Source organism: Lissotriton helveticus, chromosome 5_1 (genome assembly GCF_964261635.1).
Source record: "Lissotriton helveticus chromosome 5_1, aLisHel1.1, whole genome shotgun sequence".
Lineage (NCBI taxonomy): Eukaryota > Metazoa > Chordata > Amphibia > Caudata > Salamandridae > Lissotriton > Lissotriton helveticus.
Genome location: NC_136065.1, coordinates 869797680 through 869818702, shown reverse-complemented (window position 1 = coordinate 869818702; position 21023 = coordinate 869797680).

Genomic DNA, 21023 nt, shown 5'->3' with positions numbered 1-21023 from the left:
ACGAAACCCCCCCAAATTTTCAGGGGCTGCTCAGAAACAAAATGTTCCATTTTCCTGAAAATGTCAGCCAATTCCGTCCACAAACGCCAAAGTTATTAGACATAGAATTTTCAAAAATCCCATAGAGAAAAAATCCTAACTATATATACCTACTGGCGACCGCCAGTAGGTAATCTATATATATATATATATATATATATATTCACTGAAAAAACCATAGGTTATAAACCATATATAGTTAGGAATTAGCATTTACAAAACCTTGAAAATTCACTGAAAAAACCATAGGTTATACACCATATATAGTTAGGAATTAGCATTTAAAAAACCTTATTTTACTCACACAAAACCATTGAAATTCCATATATAGTTAGTTGCACTAACTATATATCGCGCACCCGCAATCCACTGCTGATGATGTCACATATTACATCATTCATGACATGGTCAGTGACATCACTGATGACATCACTGATGACATCTCAAATGACATCACTGATGACTCCACTGATGACATCTCATTTGACATCAATGACCACATCACTGATGATATCATTCATGTGACAATACAATGCATCTCCTCACATTTTAATATAACCTCTGTTTCACCCAGTGTTAAATACAGAGTATAATTTTTGAAACCATTGACACACCAATACTAGTTACTACATATGTACTCACTGATTCCTACGTCTACACACACATTCACTCATTCACCCATACAATCATTCATACATACAATCACTCATCTTTACAACACTATCATATGCACTCATACACCTATACAGACACTCACACTCTGCCACTCATCCATGGAGTTACTCACACACCTAGTCAGTCCTGTAAAGAATCAATCACACTTCCATTTTCTTGTCTATACAGTTAAACATAGAGCACCTTACATTTTCAAACATATACTAACACATACTTACCTTGTTATACAATCATTGATATAAGTACACATTGATCTGCACAGAGTCACACACCTCCCAGCCAGCCACACACACACTCAGTCTCCCATACAAATACTTGGACAATCAATCAATAACCCATATAGTTACTCATATAGCTACTGATCAACACATGCAGCAGTTTACAGAACAACAGACATAATGATGCACAAATTAAGACAGTTTAGTCACTAACCCATGCACTCAGTGAGATACATTTAATCACTCACTCATACAGTCAGTCATGCACCTACTAAATCCTTCGTCCAGACACTTATACATCCACTCATTCTTCAATATGTAAGACATATTTAAACTTTACAGAAACATAAATTCACTGGATGTTGTTATCAGTGATGTCATCAGTGATGTCATTTGAGATGTCATCAGTGATGTCATCAGTGATGTCACTGACCATGTCATGAATGATGTAATATGTGACATCATCAGCAGTGGATTGCGGGTGCGCGATATATAGTTAGTGCAACTAACTATATATGGAATTTCAATGGTTTTGTGTGAGTAAAATAAGGTTTTTTAAATGCTAATTCCTAACTATATATGGTGTATAACCTATGGTTTTTTCAGTGAATTTTCAAGGTTTTGTAAATGCTAATTCCTAACTATATATGGTTTATAACCTATGGTTTTTTCAGTGAATTTCAATGGTTTTTTAATAGCAAATATCTATAGCTGTAAAATGTATTCTTATTTAAATCCAAAAATGTATTTTATATGTTTATTAATAATTTTTTTTAAATATTTTTTTTGTTTCGCTCCCGGTCCGCGGACCGGGAAGCTTCCCGTTAGCTCAATTTGATGCCGCGACCCGGTCCGCGAACCGGTAAAAAATCAACATAGTGACGGTATCGCGTTGCCGCGTAATGCGTCTTATGACGTACTGCGTTAGCGCACCCGGAAGTGCCCCGGGGCGCGGACCGAGGCGCGAAACGCAGCTCCCCGGAAGCGATCCGCGGCGTGTCGCGAAAACGCGACGTATCGCGTTGCCGCGTAATGCGTCTTGTGACGTACCGCGTTAGCGCACCCGGAAGTGTCCCGGGGCGCGGACCGGGGCGCGAAGCTTAGCGACCCGGAAGCTAACCGGGGCGCGTTCCGCAGCTCGTAACATGAGCGTGAGAGGTCATGTGACTTGTTAATAAAACTTTTCATTGGTTCATTTCACTTTTGGTTTCATAATGATGTAAGGCTAGGTCAGGTGACCTAAAAATAACACTTTTCATTGGTTGAGAAGTATTGTTTTTCCCAAATGATGAAAACCCCTCCTTCTTTCCTCACTCTGACTTTCATCATTGTGAGAGGAAGACCTATTTTGCTTGTTGGAAAATGGCTTCATTGGTAGCTTCAGCTGGTGGACCCCCACCACCACCTCCACCTCCTCATGGGAAGAGAGGACCACCTCCCCAGGTCATTACCAACACTGAGGAGGAAGATGAAGAAATGGATGAGGAGGGAGAAGAACCACAGTTCTTAGAAGAGGTGCCCCGGGTTTCCAGAAAGAAAGCCAGTTTCATCTGGCAGTTTTATTCGATCCCTCGTGGCCAAAAAAAAGTCAATGCGAGGTATGTCACCTGCCGCATATGCAAAGAACAATTGTCCAGAGGGACGGACAAAAAATATAGCTATGGAAATCACACAATGCACAGGCACATGACAAGGAAGCATCCACTAAATTACAGCCGGGCGGAAATAAGGGATATGCTTGACAATCCAAGACCAACTCCTGTGGCCAGACCAACAATACCGATTTCTCTAACACCAGAAGAGGCACGGGAAACTGTGCCAAATATTCAAGAAAATTTTGGGCACATGATTCACTTATGTATGCACTGTCGTGCATTATTAGCTTGTGGCAACATGAGCATCAATGCACTCAACCTGGCGTATGAACACCATGATTGCCCTAACCGCCCCCAGTAATTTTTTTTTGCTCCTGTTGAGCCCTTTTCAACGCCTGTTTTTTGTTGTTTCCCCCCCCCAAAAAAAACCCAAAAAAATATAAAATCGTTCAAAAAATACAAAAAAAAAAAAAAAAAAATATAAAACAACAAAAATATTAAAAAAAAAGTTCTTTTCAGAACTACCTTCCCTTTCAAAAAAAATTGCTAGAATGTTTAGCACTCTGGCAAGCTCTATTTCTTTTGGTTCGCTCCCGGGTTAGCTTCCCGGTACGCGGACCGGGAGCTAACCAAAAAAAAAAAAAAAAAAAAAAGTGTAAGTATAAGGAAAGTAAACAGAGAGTGATGTTAAAAGAAAGACAGCTATAGGGAGTAAAGAAGAGATACTGTTTAATAGATCTATTTACCGAAGAAAAGACAGAAGAGGGTATAATTGTGAAAAACAAAATAGATAACGAAGTGAAAGAAAAAAAAAGAGAGTATAACATTAACAAAGAAGAGTTTCTTGGAGAATGTGAGTGAATGTTCAAAATAAGATTAAAACATGAGGAATAACAGAGAGAAAAAATAGAAAACAGAAAACAAAAAATAACAGAAAAAGATTAATTGAAACAGCAAAGAAATGTAAGTAACATAGAGCCATATCATCAACATAGGCAATAAAAGTTTTGCAGCTTTTATTAAAACATGGTGCATCTTTTGCATCTTTTGCATTGCTGCTGTTTCAGAAAAGTGTCGCAAGACACTAAAATTTTAAATAATTGCTTCAGGATGTTTGTTTGAGGTGAGGCCTACTCAGGGTTGCAGATGAGATTTACACTTGTTGAAGAGTACAGAGGAGATAATACATGTGAAGGTCTACCAATGAAGTGAGTCATGTCCACTGCACTCTTCAACAAAGTCCAAACCTCCTATGTTTCCCTGGACAGACCTAAACTTGATCTGCACAATGTGATTCGTAATGATAGGAAACACAGGTGATGTAAATGAAATACGTGCAATTTATTTTGCTCATTTCACAATCACATCACTTGTGTTTCCTTTGCTTAGGTATCTCATTGTGCAGATGTAGTCCAGCATATGAAAGAATACGCAGAAGTGCAGCACTGCATGCAACAACTTTGACACTTACAGAAGCCTCACCTTCTCCATGCTTCCTACACAGTTCTACATATACATCATAAATGCAAACAGTACAGAATTAATTATACATGTTAAATGGTTTATTTTTGCTGTTCTCAGAATGTATCAAAATTCACTAAAAACAGTGACTTGAAGGTATTCATCATATAACAGCGGGGAAAAAAAAACACAATCAAAATGATTGTGTTTAAAAAACCCATACAACATAAGAAATCAAAATTCAGAACTCCTTAAAGTTAACTTACTTTCCATGACGTCCAAGGATGTCCTATGAACAGCTTACACTCTTTTGTGCTGTTATTACTTTCAGCCCGCCACTTTCTGAAAGAAAATCTCCATTGTTTTTAAAAACACGTTACATGCAATAAATGACTTCTTGCTCTCTACCACAAGTTTCCACAAGGCCAAATCTGGTCAGAGCCATTTATAACTCTTGGATTTCTTGTAAGCCAATCCCGTCATTTGGCATTTCCGCAACTTTCAGAATTAAAATGTTGAAGATCATTTTCACAATCCTGGAATAGTAATATCTTCCCCTTCTTGCTCAGTCATGTTCTACATTTCCTATGACACTGATACTGCTTACTATGAAGCAGACTTACACTACCTCTATGACTACTACAATTATTTAATTCTCTACATCACTTTTAATCACAAAGCAATGTAAAACAGTAGACAGCATTGCAGACTTACATTCCCTCTACTCCATGTTTTGATTGGCTGCTTCAATTAGCTTATAAAAAGAAACAGTTTTTCTGAACTCATTCAAAGTGCACGTATTTCTCCATGACGTCCAAACCTATGGTTAGAAGTTATGTCTCTGAACTACACTTATCCTCAAGGCCAAATTGTGTAGGAGCCATTAGAACTTCTTGAAATTCCACAGAGCACATCCCGAGATTATTTCCCTAAAATTTTGGTTTTAAAAACACCAGGTAAGAGTTTTTAAGGTCATACGGCAATTTTTTTTTGAAAATTAAAACAGAATCATTGCAGAATGACCAGCCATTTCTAGACTTTAAATACGCTGTGTAATGTCCTGATGTTATTGAAGGGCCGTCATGATATATAATTGCTGCAGTTACAAAAGTCCTTCCTGATATTGACAACTGCGAAGCTACAACATTTTTAATTAAAGTTGTCAATTTTGTTCCATCAGGCCTACATCGTTGGAACATTAAAATGACATACTGGCCATATGTTCGTATAAATAATGTGGACATCATTTCAGATTTACATTGGCTACACTCCATGTTGTGATCAGCTGCTTTTACTAGCTTATTAAAGGAGACTGATTTACTGTCTGGCAAAGCTAAATATATAAATCTTTCTGAGTCTACACTAGTAGTACTTGATACCATACAGTTCTCGCAGTCATGCTGCCATTGATAAGAAAGCCCAAACAGCTGATCTACATCTACACCTTCAGCATGTAATACATCAAGCATATACATTAAAAACTCCTGACAATCTTGCTGAATATTTTGAGAGAATTGTGTTTGGCCTGAACATCTGTCTAACAGATTTCGAATTTCAGACACACTTTCTATGTTTCTTCTATCAGTGCTACATTTCTCTAACACAGAATTTAACAAACTGCAAAATCTTTGATCAGAATTGACCACAATCTCTTCTTTTACATTTTCTAGAGAAAACAAAACATTAACCACTACATTAGCATAGCAGTTGACACCAGAACTGTTTTCAAATTGAAAACCAACAACATCTTCAACAGAATCCTTTTTGTTTCTGCTTGTAATTTTAGGTTCATCGACTTTTCGTCTTTTTGCTACAACCTCCCCAGTATTGGTCACATTTCTTCGTTTCCGGCCTACCACACGTTTCTCAAACAAAGGATACTGAGGCAAATGTGGCGCATACTCTCTTCTTAACCTATTGTATTCCTTAACACAATCTAGATCAGCACAAATGTTTGTGACATCACACTCAATCAAGTACAATCCCGATAAAGTTCTAACTCGTGACAATGCCACATATGCCATACCCTCCTTGAACACAGAACTGCCAATATTCACCAATGCACTGTCTACACTTAAACCTTGCGATTTATGGATTGTCACCGCATATGCCAAGCAAACAGGAAACTGCTTACGGCGAACATATAAGTCTTTTACAAGCAAAAATCTAGCAGAGCAACGACCAATTAGCTGTACTTCCTCAATGCCATCAAATTTAATTTTAAAAAATTCAATTCCATCTCTATTTCTGTATTTTACAAAATCAACAACATTACCCATTGATCCATTTACCAGACCTCTTTCAACATGTAAATTCCTTCTTAAAATTATACGGCAGTTCAAGCACACATTCAGAGTCTTTTCAAAACCTGCAGTTTTAGATATACTCTTCTCTAATGAATCCAATTTTGTTTTCAGATTCTCAGACAAAATAATTGTTGATCCCATATGCTCTACTCTGTCAATAGCTTCCAGTTTCACAATCTCTTGCTTTTCTAAATGCAACATTTTGTTGTTGAATTTGGCACATTCTGCAAGAGTTGGCATCAAACATATTCCAGATTTCTTATCAGTAATTTTCTGAAAAATATTCTCAGGCACAACATCTTGTTCTGGATATAAATTTGACAGTAATCGTGCATGTAAAGCTTCTTTCCCATGCTCGGTCACTTTTCCAATTCTAACATCTTGTAGAATAGTCTTGTAAACTTCATCCTTCGCCTGACGCATATTTTCATGCAGTTCAGCATAATTGAAGTTTAACCATATATTGACGTTGCCAATGCTGCCTAGGCACTTCCTGGTATCTTCATGCGTGAGCATTTTGAACACAGGTTGCCCTTTCACTGGTGTCAGCTGCAGAAGATCTCCGAAAACAATGATGTGTTTGCCACCAAATAACACATCATACTCTGTTTTGAGAACTTCTTGCATTCTCAAATGCACAAAGGCAAGCATGACATTGGAAACCATGCTTACTTCGTCAATGATAAGAAGTTTCATTTTCCTCAAGATTCTTGAAACTTCAAAACAAGCATCTCCAGATAGCTTGTGATATTGTAATTTGTTGTCATGCTCCACTGGCAGCATCAGTAAACGATGTAAAGTAATCCCTTTAATGTTATGTGCTGCCAGTCCAGTTGGAGCGGTGACAACACAAGACAGCGATGACTCTGTCCTTTCCTGCAAATAGCATGAAATTGCTTTAATGAGGAAACTTTTTCCAGTTCCCGCTTCTCCACTCACGTACAGTCGGACAGGCTTCAACGACGTACATGAGCACTCTTTCTTGTCATGACTTAATCCATGATCAATTTGCATGGTAACTTCGTCATATATTTTCCTCTGCTCAACGTTGAGTTGTCTTTCCAACTCTTCTAAGTTAACCGCATCCTCCTGAGCATGTGCCATGGCTCTTTCCACTTCATTCATGGCAGTGGCAGCTTCATTTTCGATAACAGGTCCTCCTAGTGGATCCTGACTCAATGAAGCAGAACTCTGACTGTCCTGAGAACTGTCTCTGGCAATCTCGGCTGCAATCGTTGCTTCCTGCTCAATTTCCGCATTCAACATTTCTACATATTTGGGAAAAGCAGGACATTCTATGGTCTCCTTGGCGGCATTGAAAGAGTCTTCGTAACAGAGGAAATCTCCAAGCAGTTCCTCTTCTGCACGCCAAGGCTTGAAAAGTTGCAAAAGTGCTAAATAGAAAAACTCCTTTTTTTCAGGAGATTCGCCACTCAATTTTCGATGGTTTACCAAGTGGCATTTTCTTTGCTTGACCAGACATCCCTCACTTCCTATTACAGCATACACTCCTTTCTCAGTATCTTCTTTGATGTTCCTCTTGAATATGTAATTTTGAAGAACCTCATACAGACAAACATTGTCGAGGTGACTGCTTCTATTTGGATAATATGTATCCAACATGTTGGTCTTCAAAATGTCGGTACTGTTTGGCTCCTTTTCCGCCAAATACTCAATTTCCCGCACAGGTTTCAGAACTCGATTACGCGTTGCAGCAAGACCAAGACTCGCCCAAACGATACTCCTGGACTTGGCATAGAGACTTGCTGAAGACAACCGGTCAGAGCATTCGTAAGCTCCAATTTCTCGATGCGACAACATCTTCAGACTGAAACTGTACAACTTCTTGCTGAGGCTCTTTTCATGGGAAATGTCCTCCCACATATCCTTCAATTCTGTCTTCTCTTTTTTGGTGATGTAAGACGTCACATACCGAGCCACAGCCATACAGTTATCAGCCACAAACTGTATATCCATGTTAGCATTCCACATGGACAAAATCACCGGGTTGTAGTCGTTGATGTACTTGGACTCTTCGTTCCTCTTCAAATTGTATGTGTTTTTAGGTGATTTCTTCATGACATTATGTCGCAGCGAAGACATCAAACTGTTTACTCTTCCTTTAGAAATCACCGGTCGTGGAAAACCGAAACGACATTTGGTGTAGAACTTGTCCTTGTTTCGGAATTTACGACGGCAGTACTTTCCACATCGATGGCTTTGGAAACGCAGAACTTTTTCTCTTAGGCTTTTCTTCTCCTTTGCGTTTGGAACAGCACACGTAGAATACTGTTGGATGAAACTCATCACTGAGTCTTCTGGATCCGTTCCAAATTTAGGTGCATCCTTGATCCACAGCAACATATGTATATGAGGAGCACCTCTTGCTTGGTACTCCTTTCTCCAGAAGAAATCCAACACCTCTCCAAGAGGTGGATTCTTCTTATTCATGATGAAAGACATCATAGCTTCAAATCTATGATTGAAGTACCTACATACATTGACTGGATCCAAAGAGCACAGTTCTCCGGGTGTCTTGAATTCGATGTTATCTACGTTAGCATTTGCCTCTCGTAGAAATTCAAGTAAGTCTTCCCAGCCATACTCGGCACAGCTCAGAGTGAGGAACCATGTGGGAGTACCTAAGTTCCTCAGCATACATTTTAAATCACCATGACGACGGTACCAGTACTCATTAGTACCACGCTGACACGCCATGAGATTAATCAGGTGAGAATCCAAAATACTGTCTTGGACATTGACTTTATCCATAAAGTCACTTGCCGAGATGTTTTGCATGTGTATACCACTTTTCAAGATGTGGTTCACTGCATATGACAGTCCAGACAGATCGCTTTCAAACAGGAGATGAAACAAATAGGGAATGCATTGTCGAAACCTAGCATCTCCTGCATACAATCGCAAAGTCCGGTATTCAGAAGCAGGAATTTGATGAGGTCGCTCATCATATCTTCCTCCCTGACCTGTTGGAAAAAGCTGTGGGAAACACCGAGCTTCCAAACTTTCCTCCCAAACACTAATGGGACTCCCTTTGGCTTGTTTCATTTGAAACAACTCAATAGCATTCCCCATGACTTCCTTGGAATGCAAAGGATGAACACTATAATGTTCATATATTTCTTCACTAGTAGAGGGTTCTACTTTCTCAATTTGACCAGCACACAAATCGCTATCCTGTTCCTCACTTACTTCCTCTTCTGCAACATATACATTCTTATAGTATTTATTATTTTTTTTCAAATACAATGTTGCCTTTTTAACTTTCCTAACATCTACTAAATCTTGCCATATTTTCTTATTCTTTGTCGGAACCCCATTAACTAAGATAACCAGAGGTTCCTCTTCCACTTTTTCTACTCCAATTGTGTTAATGTTTTTCTTCAAATCTAGAGGCAAATAAACAACTCTTCCCTTTAATCCTCTCTGTAAATCTGATGGAGGCAATTTCCCTGTCTTTGGCTCCATTCTTACAATAGCCTGAAAGGGATGGATACTTTGAATCAAAATAGATTCATAAGTATTTAAATCCTTCAATTCAGAAGGAATCTCAACCAATTCCAGATTATTATGAACTGCTCTAGCAGGCATCTGGTTTTGATTTAATTTGCAACAACAATAAGTACACACACGTTGATCCAATCCCAAATCAAAACAATTTTCTACCATCAAGTATGTTGCGAAATCCTTCCATTCACTATTATCTTCCCTTTCACTTTTTGCATATAAATCCACTAACTTAGTCTGATTCTTATAATAAGTGCGTCGACAACACACACAAGTGAAATTAGGCCTCTCACTTGATTTCACCTCAAACGTCGCAATTTCCCTCTGGAAATTATCTGTACTGGAAACCTGTACACAATCAATTAATTTATTATGTTTTGGCTCTCAACAGAGGGCCACATAAAATATACAGAAGTACAATACAATGCAATACAAATACAAACAATGTCTGCCCAAAAGGTACCTAAATTACATACAAACTAACATACACACCAGAACTGTAAAAAATTGGCAAGTCAAAAAAAGCATCTCCATGGATTATTAATAAATAGCTAAAAAACCTTTAAAAAAGTTAAAAATGTGGAAGCAGAACATTTCGTTTGGGGGACAATAAAGTGCATGAAGAAAGTCATTCAGAGTAAAAATGCCAAGACGGAGACAAATGACTTTTATCCATCTAGAGCGCAATTTACATAGTGCCGGGCAGATCAGTAAAACATGCATACAATCCTGAATATTCAGATTACATAGATTACACAAAGAGGTGGAACCATACCATTTAGATAACAAGAGGTTTAGGGGTATTAAATCGTAGCGTAGCAGGAACCAAAATCTACGTATACCGTGTGGAAGGGACCATCGCACATAAGGTTGTGGCTGCTTCATCAGATAAGTGTCAAAAAGGATATCTACATTCCTTTTTCCATGAATTAACTTTTTATCCGATTGAAAGCAAAGGTCCCAAGAGGCTGCTTTTAAAACAAGTTTTAACTGTAGAGGGGAGTACACAAAAAGAATAGTTTCATCTAATTTTAAAAGAGTTACGGCTTTTCTGAAATTACGAACAAGTTGAGAGAACTCATTGAAATTACCTAATAATTCACTTTTAAGGAGTGCTCTCAGTGTCCCAACTTCCGCTCTTGCAAGACAGGCCACCCATCTTACTAGGGCACAAAGTCCCTGTACCCAACTGCTCCTTAGACCAAAGTCGAGCCTGCAGGCGGCCAGAGAGCAGGCAGTATTTAATGAAGAGAGAGATCTTAAGAGTTTCCCCTCAATCTTATGGCAGAAGTCCCACTTTTTCCCCTCTATTAACTCTATGCCATAAAGAATTGTTGCGGGGATTTTAGATCTGTACACTTCCAATAAAATCGGAAAGTGCCGTTTCCCCGTTGCATGGTATAGTGAGTTTAAACCTTTGCCATGGGCAAGAGCTTTGCGAGAGCAATGCTCTATATGGAGCTTCTCACTCAAATTAGCCGTAACGATTTTCCCAAAAAAAATATAAGACTTTACAACCTCTAATCTTTGCCCCCCGATAAACCAACCACATGACCCTCTTCTTCTTGCTCAATTTCAACATTCTCCTCTTTACTTCCAAAGTAACAAAACTCAATTTCTTCACATATATTCTTCACATCTATTTCAGAACCATGCAAAAGAGCAGCGCATAATTGTTTAAGCATAATTGCTGGACTCTTAGCATAATACAACATTCTAACTAATTTCCTCACTTTATTATGATGCACTGCTAGCATCCTGAAATGATGAAAAACACTCTGGCATACTCTCCTGGAAAGACAAGCCAGTGAATGACCATGCAAACCTGTCACTTCTCTTACTCTGCAAGGATCTAATTCTTGCAACAACCTTATTTTCTGCTTCAAACTTTTCTTATTAAATGACCGTACAAAATCACAAAGCAAATTGATGGAATCCTGTCGCACACTGCAAATACTACTACACTTCCAGGTGTACACAGGACCCTTAGCACGTCTTCCTAAAACCTCATTACCTAACACCTCTTCTGCCTCTGTTGTCACAAGTTTTTCTTTTTCAACTGGACAACCATCTTTCACTTCATAAGCACGACCACTGGTGTCAACTGCATGCACCAAATCATTATCCTGGAAATAACTCTCCTCATTAAAAAATGCCTCACAGCTTGAACTATGCATCCATTCTCCAGAAAAAACTTCACAAAAATTACTACGATTAACTATTCTCTTCCATCTACTATTTCTTTTGAAATCATAAATTGCCTTGTTTAGCTTCCTAATTCTATTGATTATCAAAATAAATAACTTACGTTTAATTTCAAATGCCTGATCAATAACTTTCTCAACTTTTTTTTTTCTCTTATAAAAAACCAGTTTCTGTTGACCTTTCTTAATATTTTTTAACAAATTGCCAATTATCCTGTTGCGGAACATTCGTTTACGAATCTCCCTAAACTGTTGTTTCCTTCTACTATCATGCACAGAGTTATCTCTTGCTCTAGCAGTAACATTTTTGATTGGCCTTTCCTTTCCATTTGAATTCCTTCTCGTTTTATGGACTGAAACATTTTCTGTAGTAATATTTTTTTTACTACACATATTTCTTATGAAATATTTTGTGCTCTTACCCGGTGCTTTCTTCGTGACTTGACAAATCTTTTTGTTAGAGGACTGCTGATTATTTTCTTTCACCTGCTGTCTTTGACGTTTTGCAGCCTTTCTCTGTCTTTCTATTGTTGGCATGGTGAAATCTTGAAATGATCTGCAGTTGAATCTGTGGTAAAATATAATAAAAAATGTTATTAACCATTATTACCAAACAGTAAAACAATAACAGTGATCAAAAACTTAACACACTACTTGACATTTTAAATAGAAGATTTTTTAGTCCTTGCAAATTTACAATACAGAAATAGAGAAAAGAAATGACATTTATATTTATGTTACCTGTGCTATTTTATATGTGAATCTGATCTAATTTTATGAGCATATTTTAATATTTTATTGAAGACACTACACATAACCTGCTTTTGAAGGTGTCTTTATTTTTAAATTAAACGGTTTACCTTTTTACTTTTTATTAATTATAAATTTTAAAAATAAATGTTTATATTTCCATAGGCTCAAGCAGGTCAGCTTCCCATCCTATGTCATATAATTCGGACAAATCTGCATCCTCATCACGCTCTTCTTCATCCTCAGGATTTAAATCATCCAAGGGATCAACATCCACTGATGTTTCAATTACAAGTTCAATGATGAGGTCAAAATCAACTGATTGCAGATTGTCGCTCATGTTGAGGTTGTCTTTATCTTTAAAGAAAGATAACAACAATGAGATGTTGCAGAGTAAGAGACAAATCTCAGAGATTATAATAGTAAAATTGTTTAACAAGAGTAATATTTTGCAGCTATTATTTAGCCATGTCCAGCAATGCTGAGCAGGTGAAGACTATGTCTAAATTTTCAGTGAACAGGACTCATCTCTTCTTAACCTTGGATAAGCCTCACCGACTCTGTGTGTCCTGCACATACTTAAATGTAAAGGGGCAGATTTATGTTAAATGGCACATCCCCAGGCATGCACCAGTTAACGTGCACCACTACTCTGCCACCCATGGTGTGCCGTATTTACAATCAGATAGGAGAAAGCTTCGTCAAAACCCTGCGCCTGCTTTAAGCAGGCATAGGTCTTGACGCAACATTGTGGAGATGGGGCACCCCTGAGCCTTGCTTGAGCTGCATCGCACTTGCGATACAACTCCAGCAATCACTACCTTTACACAACAGATACGTCACGCATCTGTGCCATTTTTGCCCCATGATGCCCCGTATTCTAAATGCAGCACACCATGGGTGGCGGAACAGCGGCGCAGGATGACTGACACATCCCTGGTGATGCACCAGTCATCATAAATCTATCCCTAAGCTTCTTATCTTGTTACAGATGAACCGCCATATGTAGCATGAAACTATTTTGCATTTCCTAAATAGCGAATTTTAAGGAATAAATAGCAATTCTTTACCATTCCTAATTTGCAATGAGCAAATTGCTAATTGCAAGTTACCCATTCATTTCCATGGGCTAGGAGGCTCATAGGAATGAAGGTTTAATTTGCGATTAGCAATTTGCTCATCACAAATTAGGAATTTTTCCAAGGGTGCAGGGGTGTCTCAAGAACACCCTGCTGCACCCCTGAAAAAGAAATTTGGGGGCATATGGCACACATACATGCCCTAAGGGCATGTGTTGGCGTCATATGGCACCTTTTGTTTTTTTGAAAAAAAGCTTTTTGAAAAGAATTCACAAATTACCACCAATTTACCACAATAGTTTCCAAATCCTTAATGTCATTTTTTACATATTTTTTGTTTGATACATTGCATTTAAGTAGTCACAAAATTTGCAAATCCTTCAGTGCAATTGCAAAATAAGGAATAGCAAATTTTGCTACTCCTTATTTTGCATCAAACTTGTTTGATACATACCATTTGTCTAATTAACATTCGCAAAGGCCGAAATTCGTAGAATTTTGATCTTTGTGAATGCTAATTAGCTTGATACATATGGCCCCAAGTGAGGCCTGTCTTGCGACATGGTGCATCTTTTGCATCACTGCTGCATCGGTTTCATGTGGTACGTTTTTTTTACACCATGACATATCTGCCTAAATGCATCAATTTGTAATGTTGTCGCCTCATAGCAAATCTTTTGCACCGCCGCTGCATCATAAAAGTGACGCACAGTGGCACAAAAGAGGCATACACCTATCATAAATCTGTCCCTAGCATTTTAAAAGATTAATCCAGGATGACGATAAGGTGTGGCCTATCCAGAGGTTTGTTTAAGGTGAGGCCTACTCAGGATTGCAGATTAAAGTTACGCTTGATGAAGAATACAGAGGAGATAATACATGTAAAGGCCTACCAATGAAGTAAGTAATGTGCACTTTATTGCGCCAGTCATCATAAATGTATCCCTAAGCTTCTTATCTTGTTACAGATGAACCACCATATGTACCATCAAACTATTTTGCATTTCCTAAATAGCAAATTTTAAGGAATAAATAGCAATTCTTTACCATTCCTAATTTGCAATGAGCAAATTGCTAATTGCAAATTAGCACCGCCGCTGCATCATAAAAGTGACGCACAGTGGCACAAAAGAGGCATACACCTATCATAAATCTGTCCCTAGCATTTTAAATGATTAATCCAGGATGACAATAAGGTGTGGCCTATCCAAAGGTTTGTTTAAGGTGAGGCCTACTCAGGATTGCAGATTAAAGTTACGCTTGATGAAGAATACAGAGGAGATAATACATGTAAAGGCCTACCAATGAAGTAAGTAATGTCCACTTTATTGCGCCAGTCATCATAAATGTATCCCTAAGCTTCTTATCTTGTTACAGATGAACCACCATATGTACCATCAAACTATTTTGCATTTCCTAAATAGCAAATTTTAAGGAATAAATAGCAATTCTTTACCATTCCTAATTTGCAATGAGCAAATTGCTAATTGCAAATTAGCACCACCGCTGCATCATAAAAGTGACGCACAGTGGCACAAAAGAGGCATACACCTATCATAAATCTGTCCCTAGCATTTTAAATGATTAATCCAGGATGACAATAAGGTGTGGCCTATCCAAAGGTTTGTTTAAGGTGAGGCCTACTCAGGATTGCAGATTAAAGTTACGCTTGATGAAGAATACAGAGGAGATAATACATGTAAAGGCCTACCAATGAAGTAAGTAATGTCCACTTTATTGCGCCAGTCATCATAAATGTATCCCTAAGCTTCTTATCTTGTTACAGATGAACCACCATATGTACCATCAAACTATTTTGCATTTCCTAAATAGCAAATTTTAAGGAATAAATAGCAATTCTTTACCATTCCTAATTTGCAATGAGCAAATTGCTAATTGCAAGTTACCCATTCACTTCCATGGGCTAGGAGGCTCATAGGAATGAAGGTTGCAATTTGCGATTAGCAATTAGCTCATCACAAAATAGGAATTTTTTCAAGCGTGCAGGGGTATCTCAAGAACACCCTGCTACACCCCTGAAAAAGAAATTTGGGGGCATATGGCACACATACATGCCCTAAGGACATGTATAGGCGTCATATGGCACCTTTTGTTTTTTGGAAAAAAATGCTTTTTGAAAAGAATTCGCAAATTACCACAAACTAGAAGTTGGTGGTAGTTTCCAAATCCTTAATATCATTTTTTACATATTTTTTGTTTGATACATTGCATTTAAGGAATCGCAAAATTTGCAAATCCTTCAGTGCAATCGCAAAATGAGGAATAGCAAATTTTGAATTAAGGACATTTTAAGTAATTTCCACATGTGCAGTGTTTTCAAATTATGATTTGAAAATCGTTTTTGGGGAAAAGTAATGGTTTGCAAATTTATGACAAGGACATAATGGTGTATGCTTCTCTATAAGGCATTTCAGTGTCTCTGATGTCATTTTTCCCATATTACATTATAAGACCTTTCCCCATGGAGCACATTCCTTGTAAATATGCTCCCACCTGTGCATGGTGAATTTAGATTTTGACTGTTTGAGTCACATACCCATGTTAAAAGTCACCCCAAAAAATTGCAAACGCTTTAAAAAAACACATTCATGTGTCTTAAGGACATTTTAAGTCATTTCCCCGTGGAGAGTGTTTTGTAAGTGGCGCAAAAGAGGCATACACCTATCATAAATCTGTCCCTAGCATTTTAAATGATTAATTCAGGATGACGATAAGGTGTGGCCTATCCAGAGGTTTGTTTAAGGTGAGGCCTACTCAGGATTGCAGATTAAAGTTACGCTTGATAAAGAATACAGAGGACATAATACATGTAAAGCTCTACCAATGAAGTAAGTGATGTCCACTTCATTGCGCCAGTCATCATAAATGTATCCCTAAGCTTCTTATCTTGTTAGACATCAACCGCCATATGTATCATATAACTATTTTGCATTTCCAAAATAGCGAATTTTAAGGAATAAATAGCGATTCTTTACCATTCCTAATTTGCGATGAGCAAATTGCTAATTGCAAATTACCCATTCATTTCCATGGAGCAGGAGGCCCATAGGAATGAAGGTGCAATTTGCGATTAGCAATTAGCTCATCGCAAATTAGGAATTTTTCCAAAGGTGCAGGGGTGTCTCAAGAACACCCTGCTGCACCCCTGAAAACGAAATTTGTGGACATATGGCGCACATAAATTTTAACAACATTCCTTTACCTCAAAAACGATTTTCAATTCATAATTTGAAAACACTGCCCACAGGGAAATCACTTAAAATGTCCTTAAGACACATGAAAGTGTTTTTTTATTGCCTTTCCAGCATGGTTGGGTCACTTTTAACATGGCTATGTAACACAAACATTTAAAATCTAAATTTCCCATGCACAGGTCGGAGCATATTTACAAGCAACTTGCGCCACAGAGAAAGGTCTTACATTAAAATGGGAAAAATAACATCAGGGACAGTCAATTGCCGTATAAAGAAGCATACACCATTATGTCCTTGTCATAAATTTAAAAACAATTCCTTTTCCCCAAAAACGATTTTCAAATCATAATTTCAAAACACTGCACATGGGAAAATTACTTAAAATGTCCTTAAGACACATAAAAGCGTTTTTTGATTGCCTTTGCAGCATGTTTGTATCACTTTTAACATGGCTATGTAACACAAACATTCAAAATCTAAATTTTCCATGCACATGTTGGAGCATATTTACAAGCAATTTGCGCCACATAATTCATAATTTTCTCCTAAAAGCACACTATTCTCTATCTAAATTAAAGAAATATTTTCTCACCTTAGCAAATACTTTGAGTTTGAAAACAGTCTCAGAAACACACCAATTTGTCTTCAGCAGAGCAAAAGGTATGCACTCCAGAGTCTGCAGCTATCAAAAGCACAGAAATGCTGTAATTCTTCACACATATCTCTCATGTCACCCAATCAAAACTCTTCCCTCACTTTTTTTTAAATGAAAACCCTTCCCCCCTCTGCCCTTTCTGCCTTTTCTGCATGGCAACCACCTCTTGGAAGACTTCTGGTGTTTGCAAGTTCACACAACTTTGTTGCAATTGAACTCTGAACTCTCAGTGCACCTGCATATCCAGTGCATTCTTTCATTTAATGATTTTTTATTGACCATTCAAAATACATCTTTCAAAGAACACATCCGTGCACCCTAACTTTCTGTTTTCAGCAATCAAAATCCACCAATCACTGTTACTGCTTCATGAACACAGAAACTCCACAGTTTTTTTCATTTTAAACTCTCATTTTTTCAACTGCCATTTCATTGCCACACTTCATCTGACTGCAGGAGAACCTTCTCTCACCATGTTTTCTGTCTGGATTGTTGGACATAGTTATATTCACTGGGCTCAAAGGTACGTTGAAAACAGGAAATTACCTAACCTCAATTTACAAGATGTGGAAATTAAGTGGTTTGGCCACAGAGGATTAAAATGTCACCAATTGATACCATTGGTGAAAACCTTTATGCATTTGCCCAAACCTGACCTGTTAATTGTGCACTGTGGAGGTAATGACTTGGGCACTTTGACTGGTGTAGGTCTGGAAATGCTTTTAAAGGACACCTTTGAGCAATTAATGGCACTTTTTCCTCAGACTGCCTTGGTATATTCAAATATATGCCAAAGACAGAAATGGAGGTGGTCAAACCAATTTTGTCCACAAATTGAGAAGTCGAGGAAGCATGTAAACAAATCTGTTTCAGCTTACATGAGAGACCATGGAATGGGCTCCCTGTACAACAATAACTTGCGTTACTACATGCAAGATATCTACAGAGGAGATGGAGTTCACTTCTCAGATGAGGGCAACAGAGTTTTCACTCTGAATTTAAGAATGTGCATTGGTACCTACTTATAAGTACCTAAATGTACCATAAACCCAAAAGCTCTTCTCAGAGCTACCCTACATCTGATCACTCACAATTATTATTTTACTCTAACATTTTTCACTAATTTCCAACAAAGTACGCTCCCTGGGGCGCTACCCGGTACGCGAACCGGGAGCTAACCTCGCGAAATTTTTTTTTTAAATGTTTTTTTTTCGCACATATAAGCCTCCTCAGCCACCCTCAGAAAACCTAGGGGGTCAAGATAACTCTACCGTGCCCCCTTCTACCCATTCTGAACATTATTTGCCCTCCATCTTGTATCTTAATTCGACCGAAACACAAAATGGTGGACTCCCGTAACGCTTAAGGTACGCGAACCGGGGCGCTCAACGGTTCGCGTACCGGGTCGCTCTCTGGGAAGCGCACCATCAAAAAAGGTGGGAAAGTAGTTCACAGAAAAGCCACTGGAGACAATTTCACCAAATATAGATTAGCTCATACTACATACCAATCCCTACCATTTTCACAAATTTGATTGGAATTCCATTTAGTCATTTAGCCTGTAGACCTCTCTAAATACCCTGAGGTAAATTACTTCACAAAACACATCTGAAGTGTTGGAATTGACAACCAATGAAAATGTTACTTTCATTTTCTACTTTTTTTACCTGACATTTCATTGGTTATATACCTGAATATATATAAGGGAAGAGAAGAAAACACAGCCATTTTGACTACTACTTCTTGCTGTACATTTCAATAGTATTTTCACTAATTCCTTCAACTTCTTTCTAAAGGTAAGTTTTTATTTTTAAAACTGAAGTATATTGTGCACTATAAGTTTTTCTGATAGATATATACTATCCCTCTGTAGTAGTTATAGATTTAGAGAGACTTCTCTGTTATAGTTATGGATGGAGTTAGGCTTCTCTTGTATAATTATGAATTTACTTACGTTAAATCACATACACTTTTTTATATTCCTACTTCCACTCTGATACTATACACTGCCCAAAGATAAATTCACTGATAAAAAATGCCTATCTAAAATTATTCCCAACATTGACCTATCTCTACTAATATATATTTTTTTAATCCAAATTTCAGGCAAAATGGAAGGCGAAAACCAAGTTTCTTTTGAAATGGACCTGCAAGAGAGCAGCCAAGAATTGATTGATACAATTGATCAAATTGACATTGAATTTTTCGATGAAACTTGGGACAATGAACTACTGCAATGTGTACAAGCAGTAGATAACCTCCTTGCAAATGAGGACATTTTACACCCTCAGAGACTACAATGTATATTCCATGATAATTATGAAATTTCTGACAATGAAATGTTAGAAAGTTTAATAAATTATGAAACACAATCACAATAAAAAAAATGCTTAAAAAATAAAGAAAATAAAAAATAATCAACAAAAACAACAATCAATTAACATACAGCATTTGAAAAGTCTATCATTCATTTTTCATTGCAGTACGCTGCCCAGAACGCTTCCCGGTTCGCGGACCGGGCGCTCCCCACGCAAAAAAAACAAAAAAATGTTTTTGTTTTTTTTGCCCCGCGGGGCCCTTTTAAAACCTTTACATTAAACCTAGGGGGTCAGGGAGGATCTAGTATGCCCCCTTATGGTCATTTTCGCCTTTGTTTTGGCCTCCTCTTGTCTCTCAATCCTACCGAGAGACAAGATGGCGGCCGCTCCGGACTGTTTAGAATGTTGACAGACACCGGAGAGCCAATCAGCTTAGCTACGCGAAGTTCCGGTACGCTTAAGGTCCGCGGACCGGAGCGCTGCCCGGAGCGCGCTTACAGATATATATCTTTTTTTAAACGTTAATTTCTCAAAATCCACTGGAGCACATATATTGAGACCTAGAAAAGGCACATCGGGCTACCAGTCCCTACAATTTTGCCAAGTTTCATGCAAATCCATTCAGCCGTTCGGGCTAAAAGTGAGGCCAACCGCCCTATGGAAAACTCAATGTTAAAAAAACGTTTTGGGACCCCCCTTTTTTCTCGGCCCCCCCTTGACGAAACCCCCCCAAATTTCCAAGGGCTGCTCAGAAACAAAATGTTCCATTTTCCAGAAAATTTCAGCCAATTCCGTCCACAAACGCCAAAGTTATTAGACATAGAATTTTCAAAAATCCCATAGGGAAAAAATCCTAACTATATATACCTACTGGCGACCGCCAGTAGGTAATATATATATATATATATATATATATATATATATATATATCACGCTCAATTTCCTCAGTGATTCTTTCAAAAATCAGCACTCGTAGACAAAAG